The sequence below is a fragment of the Heloderma suspectum genome, chromosome 4 (assembly GCF_057233095.1).
Source record: "Heloderma suspectum isolate Gila_16-S chromosome 4, 16-S_ref, whole genome shotgun sequence".
Lineage (NCBI taxonomy): Eukaryota > Metazoa > Chordata > Lepidosauria > Squamata > Helodermatidae > Heloderma > Heloderma suspectum.
In genome coordinates this window covers 139,320,555-139,329,822 of record NC_139461.1, presented here as the reverse complement: position 1 = coordinate 139,329,822, position 9,268 = coordinate 139,320,555, and positions in this window count along the sequence as shown.

The window sequence follows — 9,268 nt, the reverse complement described above, 5'->3', positions numbered from 1 at the left end:
AAAATATTAAAAGCAATAAAAAATAAATACAACAACAAAAGCCAACAATAACACCAGCAACTAGGGATGTCAGAGAATTCCACGACGGATCTCGTTGAGGCTGAATGCCAGTGCATTTGGCCCCCCGAAATCTGTCGCGGAACGAAGCCCCTGCCCCCTCCAACCCATGAAAGGCGTGCAGGACAAAGTCCCCGCCACCCCCACCCTACGAAAGGTGCGTGAAACGGAGCACTTACCTGCTCCTGTCCGCGCTGCTTTGCGAATGGTGGCCATCCCGCGGCCGCCATTCGTTTCCTCCTCTTCATAGCTGTGATAGGCTACGTAAGTATTTACGTAGCCTATCACGGCAGGGGGGGACCCAGCGTACGCAAATGGCGGTGGCTACCGCCATTTGCGTATGCTGGGTTTTTTTCCCCCCTGCCATGATAAGCTACGTAAGTGTTTACGTAGCCTATCACGGCTCAATCCAGGGACACAAATGGCAGCGGCTACAGCAGCCACCATTTGCATCCCTGCTGGGCTGCCCAGAGGCCGGATGTCTGGCTGCGGGTGGCTGGAGCCGGCCGGGCAGGATTCCGGGGGGAGGGATGGAGCACCTTCCCCCCCCATCGAGGATTCCGGGGGGAGGGATGGAGCACCTCCCCCCCATCGAGGATTCCGGGGGGAGGGACGGAGCGCCTCCCCCTCACTGTGGATTGCCTGGCACGGAGCCAGGTAGGTGTTTCGTACATCCCTACCAGCAACAACAATGGCAGTAACAGCTACAATAGCAGTCATATCAAGAGAAGGCCAAGGTAGAGCAATACATTTTCAAGGCCTTCTTAAAAGTCTGCAATGACGCAGCATGGCGGACCTCCAATGGCAACTTGTACAAAGGTGTGGGGTCACTGCAGAGAAGGCCCTCTCATGTGTGATCACCCACCTGACTGCTCTCAGGGATGGGCAAATGAGAAGGGCCTCTCTGATCTTAAAGTGCAGGCAGGCTGATATGGGTGAAGGAGGTCCTTCACGTAACTTGGTCCCAAACCATTCAAGGCTTTAAGGGTCAAAACCAGCACTTTCAATTGTGCTCGGAAACACACCAGTAAACAGTGCAGCTGGCGCAGTATAGGCATTATGTGATCAAATCACCTCACCCCCACCAATACTCAGGTGGACGCATTCCGCACGAGCTGGAGTTTCTGAACCATCTTCAAAGGCAGCCCCACATACAGCACATTACAGTATTCCAGCCTGGATGTCACTAGTGCGTGGATAACTGAGGCAAGGTCCGTCCTCTCCAAATAGGGCCACAACAGCCTAAGCTGGTAAAATGAACTCCTGGACATCGCAACCACCTGGGCTTCCCCAGTTAGCTCACAGTCCAGGAGGACTCCTAGACTGTGCACTTGGTCTTTCAGGGGGAGCGCAACCCCATGTAAGACCAGTTGTAAACCTCCATCCAAAGTAGTTGGTTTCCCAACCCACCGTACCTCTGTCTTGTCTGGATTAAGTTTCAGCTTCTTCACCCTCATCCATCCCTCAGGGCCAAAAAGACCGTGCACCTCTGATTTAGATGAATCATAGTGGAGCCCTTGAAAGCAACCCCTGTGCTTAAACAGAGTTGTCACTAGGAAGGTTGTGCTCTTTTCCCAAGAATGAGTCTGTGTGTGCCTGGAAATCGTTCACTTACATGAAGTTAATGAGCAGCTTGCAAAGATAATTTAAAAAGCATGGCGTAAGAGACACATTTCTGCTTTTCCAACACTACAAACTTTTTGTCTTTTTAATTCCAGAGGGGTAGTTGTGTTAGTCTGATACAGCAAAAACAACAAAGAGTCTTGTGGCACCTTAAAAACTAACATATTGATTGTAACAAAAGCTTTCATGGGCCAGAGCCCACTTCAGCAAATGCACAAAGTGTTGTGCTCAGTTGGCAGATATATTCACATAAGCTTATGCCATAATGCATTTGTTAGTCTCTAAGGTGCACCAGGACTCTCTGTTGTTGTTTTTAAGGTTCTTGGCAAAAGAAAGCTAAAGGGGACCCCTCCTTTGCCCTCACATCTTGCATGCCCTTGTTGTTAAACTGCTAAAGTGTACATTAAAAAAAACCCTCATGTACATAAATGCACATTTTGCCCTGCTACTAGACTGTTTCCTTCTTCTCCTTTTGATTTGACTAGAGGAATGCCTCACTATTCAGAGAAATAAACCCAAAATTTCTGTTAACCCCAAAAGTGTGTTAGTCTGTGTGTATATATTGGAATTTGGAAGTTGGAAGGGACCTCAAAGGTTATATAGTCCAGGGGTGGGACACCTCGGGCCCATGGGCCAAATTTGGTCCATGGAGGTTCTCAATCCAGCACAAGAGCCCCACTCCTTTTTCTGGGCTCTGCCCCCTCCCTAACATCATTCCCACCCATTTTATTTTTCTCTGTGCCTCTCTCTATGTGGAAAAAGGGACTAGGCCGGGGCTTAGAGGAAATTGTGGAAGAATTAGAGGCGTAGAGGAGCCCCCCCCAAACACAAGCTGAATCGCTTTGCGTGTCATGCGCCATCTCAATCAGAATGACAAACAGCATGTGCTTGGAGGAGCTCTTGCAAGTGTCGACAGAGTCCCTTCACATCCTATGCGCCATGATCCCAATCGGGATGATGAGCAGTGCGCAAAGCCAGTGTGCGATTTTGCCAGGGCTCGAAGGAGTGGCTCCTCAAAGTACTGGCTGGGTTCCTTTCCCTGTGCCTCTATGCCTCTATCTGCTCTGTGCCTCTGTCTGCACAGAGGCAAGCAAAGTGTGCAGGGCTGGGGACAGATGATGTCAGGGGAGGGGGGGGCTTTGGGGGCAGGGCCCGGCCACCCTGACATCATCCAGCCTGTCGGATTGGTCTGGGTGGAAATCCAGCCCCTGGATCAAAACAGTTCCCTGATACAGTCCAACCTCCTGCAAATGCAGGAAATCCGCTGCTATACCACTACGCGCACACACGCTAGCAATCATTATGAAAGGAATTAAAAACAGAACTGCCCAATATCACAATGCCATTATAAAAATCTATGATGTGATCACACTTGGAATACTGTGTACAGTCTTGACCACTGCTCCTCAAAAAGGATAGCTGGAGAAGTTGAAGAAAATAGCAACCAAAATGATTGAGGGGCTGGAGCAGCTCTCCTACGAGGAAACGTCACAACGTCTGGGGCTTCTTAGCTTAGGAAAATGACGAGTGAGGGGAGACAAGATAGAGGTGTACAAAACTATGCATGGTGTGGAGAATGAGGACAGGGAGACTCCCCCCCCCCCCTCAGTACTAGAACCCAGAGGGGTCATCCCATGGAGCTGATTGGTGGGCGATTCAGGACACATAAAAGGAAGTATTTCTTCTCACAGCACATAGTTAAACTGCAGAACTTCCCACAAGATGTAGTGATGGGCACAAACTTGAGCTTTAAAAGGCGATTAGAGAAATCCTTGGTCATGATATGCCTCTCAGTGCCAGTTGATGGGGTACAAGACCACAGGATGCTGTTGTGCTCGTGGCCTTCCCAGAAGCATTTAGTTGGCCACTGTGCAAACAGAATGCTGAACTAGGTAAGTGTTTGGCTGAAATTTGAAATATCGTAGTGTAAACAATGTGTTTGTTTCTCTGGAGAATTTACTGGCCCTGTGTTGCCATCTTCTAAGACATTTTGGCTCAGCTCTAGTTGTCATTCTTTAGGTTTCAGCACCTTCATCAGGATCTTTCAAATGTTACATTTCTGAGGGGGAATTGCAGATATATCTTGTCTCTTTTAGGGATGTCAGAGAATTCCGCGACGGATCTCGGTGAGGCTGAATGCCAGTGCATTCAGCCCCCCAAAATCCATCGCAAAACGGCCTGCCACCCCCCTGCCCCCATGGATCCCCCCTGGGATGAGACTTACCTGGGGCGGATGTTTCGGGCGGTGGTGGCTTCGGCGGCGGCAGCGGCGGTGGGTCTTCCGACCGGCTGCCGCCACCACCATTTGCAGTCTGTGTTTTTTCTCCCCCCCCCCCAGACATGATAGGCTATGTAAAGACTTGCGTAGCCTATCCCGTCTGGGTAAAAAAAAAAAAAAACATGTACGCAAATGGCAGCGGCTATGGCCGCTGCCATTTGTGTTCCTTATTTTTCGCCGTCTTAGTCTACGTAAATATTTACGTAGACTAAGATGAAGACAAGAAAGGGGAACGCAAATAGCGCCCAGTACGCTATTTGCATTCCCCTTTATTTTCTTCGTCTTAGTCTACATAAATATTTACGTAGACTAAGATGGCAAAAAATAAGGAATGCAAATGGTGGCGGCCGTAGCCGCCACCATTTGCATATGTGTTTTTGTTTTTGTTTTTTTACCCAGAGCCCTCCGTGGCTGGAAATCCGGCTGCGGACGGCCCTGGCCTGGGCCTGGCCGGCTGCTCCACAGAGCCACTGTGGAGCACAGCCGGCCGTCGAGGATTCCGGGGGGGAGGACCGGATTGCCCCCCCCTCGAGGATTCCGGGGAGAGGGACGGAACACCTCCCCCCCCACCTTGAACAGAATCCGCGAAAAGGTAAGTGACTTTCGTACATCCCCAGTCTCTATTGGAGGCGCAGAGAGATGATTGTACAATGACAGACAGAACACTCCTACACACTCATATGGAAGGTAAGCACAAGAACCTTGAGCCCAACCCATGAGAAGTTCTCTGAAATGTCTTCGCTTTTCAATTTCTTTTTGAAAGCAATTTCTATTCTATCAAATTGAATATGAATGGTCGAAAATAATGTGGGAGAAATTTTCAGCACAGCACTACTAGGAACAGCAGTGGAGTAAACCAACAACTTTCAGACATTATTGTACTGAGGACTATCATGCTGGTTTGCTTGTTCTTGGCAGATCACTACATTTTCATACATTAGATTGGAACCAATGCACGGATGTTTTTGTAGGGATGCACGAAAGTCACTTACCTGGTCTCGCAGCTTGCTTCGCGGTGGAGGGGAGGCGCTTCGCTGCTCCCCCCGAAGTTCAGGCCGTTGCCCTATTTTCGTTGCCCTTATTTTCGCCGTAGTCTACGTAAATCTTTACGTAGACTACAGCGACCAAATAAGGAACACGAATGGCGGCTCCCTATGGGGGCCGCCATTTGCGTACACGCTTTTTTTTTTTTTCAAAGTTACCCGTGATAGGCTACGTGACGATTAACGTAGCCTATCACGGCTGACTTTGAAGATCTAGCCGTGATAGGCTACGTTAATCGTTACGTAGCGTATCACAGGGGCGTTGTTTTTTTTTTTACTTTTCTTGTAATGGCGGTGGCGGCAGCCGGTCGAAAGACCGGCTGCCGCCCCCACCCCTGACGAAGACCTGCCGAACCGCCGCCGGGAACCACTGCCGGGAGGGACATTTGTGAAAGGTAAGTCCCATCCCGGGGGGGGGGTCGGAGGGGTGGAGAATTTCTCCCCGAACAACCTTCGGAGGACCGAATGCGTTGGCACTCAGCCCCCCGAAGTTTCGGGGAGAAATTCTCCCCCATCCCTATGTTTTAGTGGCTAATTTATTTGAAAAAAAAACCCTTCTATATTTCAGTGACTGACAGCATCTTGGCTGACAAATATCTCAGTGACACAAAATCTGTGCAAAGCTCACGACAGCTACCCACTGCTTAATAGTGCTTTTCTATGTCCATGTTTCTCAATTATGGATGCAAAGCGACGGCTTGGCAAAAAATATATTGACTAGGAATAGTTAACACAAACAGTTACTTAATACATATAACATTTAAAGAACACCCCCCGAACAACAGTCAAGGCTGCAATCCTATATGTATGTATCTGGTAGGAAGTCCCATTGAAGTCACTGTGGCTTACTTCTGAATAGTCATGATGTATAAGATTGCACTGTAAGGAGCACTTAAGTAGAAGCTATTTAAGAAATGTTAACGGCAAATGTGGAAAAGGGGCAAGAGCAGCCAAAGAAGTGACTTGGGCTACCGGGAAAGTGAATGGAGATGAAAGCAGAGACACTGCTTACCCCTGCCTCTACCTCCCTGTCCATCCTTTGTTGTTTCCCCTGTGTTGAAGTTTAGATTGTAAGCTCCTTGGGGCAGGTACTTGTCTTCTTGTAGTCTGTAAAGTGCTATGCACACTGATGGTGCTATAACAATACCAACAACAAAAACAACATAATGACTTAGCAGAGATCCTTGAAGGTGAAAGCATGGAGGGAGAATGTGACTAAGGGCATTTCTATAGAGCTGTGCTGCATCGAAGAGCAATTTTGACTGGAAAAATGGGGCTGAAACTTCTTCTACCCTTTTGCATGTCTACCTGTGTCAGCATCAACCCTGCGTCAGCCAGATGGGCAATTAATAAATTTAATAAATTGATAAATAAATAAATAGCTAGCATCGCCGGTGTTGGAGCCACCGGCCTCCAAAAAATTAAGAAGAAAGAAGAAGAAAAAAGGACGTAGCATCACACTGGGGGTGGGGAGCAAATTGTGTGTGAGGAGGCAGCTGCCACGACAAGTTCTATTGTTGCCACCACTAAGAACATAACGTAAGAAGAGCCACACTGGATCAGACCCAGGGTCCATCTAGCCCAGCATTCTGTTCACAGTGGCCATGCAGCTGTTGACCAGGAACCCAAAAGGAAGATATGAGTGCAACAGCACCCTCCCACCCACATTCCCAGCAACTGATGTACATAGGCATACTGACTCTGATCCTGGAGGTAGCACATAGCCATCAGGACTAGCAGCCATTGATCACCTTTTCCTCCAGGAATTTGTCCAACCCCCTTTTTAGAGCCATCCAAATTGGTGGCCATCACTACATCTGTGGTAGCGAATGCCATAGTTTAACTATGTGCCATGTGAAGAAGTACTTCCTTTTATCTGTCCTGAATCTCCCACCAATCAGATTCATGGGATGACCCCGGGTTCTAGTAGTTTGAGAGAGGGAGAAAATGTCTCACTATCCACATTCTCCACACCACACATAATTTTGTACACCTCTATCATGTCTCCCCTTTCCCTCCTTTTTTCCCAGCTAAACGATCCCAGCTGTTGTAACCTTCTCTCATAGGGGAGATGGTCCAACCCCTTGAGATCATTTTAGTTGCCCTTTTCTGCACCTTTTCCAGCTCTAGAGTATCTTTTTTTAGGTGTGGTGACTAGAACTGGACACAGTATTCCAAGTGTGGTCACACCATAGATGTGTATAGGGGCAGTATGATAGTGGCAGTTTTATTCTCAATTCCTTTTCTAATTATGCCTAACATGGAGTTTGCCTTTTTTACAGTGGCCGCATACAGGGTTGACATCTTCATTGAGCTGTCCACCACAACCTCGAGATCTCTTTCCTGGTCGGTCACCGCTAGCTCAGATCCCATGAGGCTATACTTTTCATTTGGATTTTTTGCCCCAACATGTATCACTTTATACTTGCTTACACTGAACCGTGTTTGCCATTTGGATGCCCATTCTCCCACTTTGGAGAGATCCCTTTGGAGCTCTTCACAATCCCTTTTTGTTTTAAGTACCCTAAATAATTTCGTGTCATCGGCAAACTTGGCCACTTCACCGCTCTCTCCTAATTCCAGATCATTTATGAACAGGTTGAAAAGCATTGGTCCTCACACAGATCCCTGTGGGACCCCACTATTTACTTCCCTCCACTGGGAGAATTTATCATTTATTCCTACTCTCTGCTTTCTGTTGTTTAACCAGTTGCTGATCCATAAGAGGATCTGTCCTCTTATTCCATGACTGCTAAGTTTTCTCAGGAGTCTTTGGTGAGGGACTTCATCAAAAGCCTTTTGGAACTCCAAGTAAACAATGTCTACTAGTATGTTTTGCCCCCAAATGTCATTCTTCTTGAAAAAGAAAATACTGAAAATACAAAAAAAAATACAGGGGTGTGGGTGCATTTTGGTCCAATCCAAGAAAAACTGCTTTAACAGATGTTTCCCCCTTCCCAAGAAGCCACAGGAACTGCAGCTTTGTGGGGAAGCAAGGGTTTTCTAGAACTCTCAGCACCGTCGCTAATTACTGTGCAATCCTATTGAAAAAATCCAATTTTTTTCTGTCTAAACATGCATAGGATTGTGCCCGAAATTACAATTCCCAGAGTTGTTGATGAGAAACCATTGCAGTTAAACTCATCTATAGCTGACCTAAGTGTGTAGCATAGATATACCATGAAACTGCAATAGGAAATGAGCAATTAATGTATTTTAATACATTTTCTAGTTCTTAAAAAAAAAAAATACTCCAGTGCATTTATATGGGTATTTTACAGAGTATCCACAGCACTTACTGGTTGTTGGTACACCTTGAAATAATGAAAATAATACATGGAACCCTTCATTTTTATAACCTCAATGATTGTTTGTGTATTTATTTGAAAGGAACAATGAACAAAGCAACAGGTTCTAGAGAAGCAAAGTCTCAGGATCATTAGTTGTGTCTTGGAGAGGCACCATAGATCAGCAAGCAAGAAAGATGTAACACAGGTACAGTTGCATGAGTCCTTCCCATTGCTGCTGCCACCATTTATATCATTTATACAGCACCACAGAGTGCTTTGCAAGTTTGCATCAGTTCTGTCAGTAATCCATACAACGCCCCAGCCAAATTAGGTCAGTATTGTTATGCCCATCCATTTTGCAGATGGGAGGCCTGAGGCTGAAAAATAATGACTTACCTAAGGTCACCTGGTAAGTCTATAGCAATAGTGAAATTCTGAATCTGGGTCTTCCCCTTGGTTTCTTACATTGTTGATGGTACATCTGCATGGTGCTTTTTCAGGACCAGATATACAAAGCCTCTCTGCTCAAACAAAATATAAACCATTTCTACTGCAAGAAATATCAGGGGGAAAATTGAAAGAAACAAATCAGCTTAAAAGAGAAAGAAGGAGGTGGATAAGAATAATACTCTTCAAGTATTTAACATTTGCCATGAAGAGAAAAGAGAACATTTGTTTCCTCTTAGCTGTATGGATAGGAAATTGGATGTTTAAGTTGCAGTATGGTAAATATTAGGAGGAGAAAGAATCTTAGAATACGATCCAGGCAAGGCTAAATGATTTCAAGTCACGTTGAATTCGGTGACAGAATGATGCATGTGCTGAAAACCTTCCCACAGAAATCAAGAGGGTTGGCATTTGACAGGGTCTCCAAACTCTGGTCAATTGACCACTCCAGTCTTGGTCAAATGTCAAATCATCATCAATTATTGACAGCGTTTGTTTATTAAAACATGAAATGGTGTTCTAGAAGACTC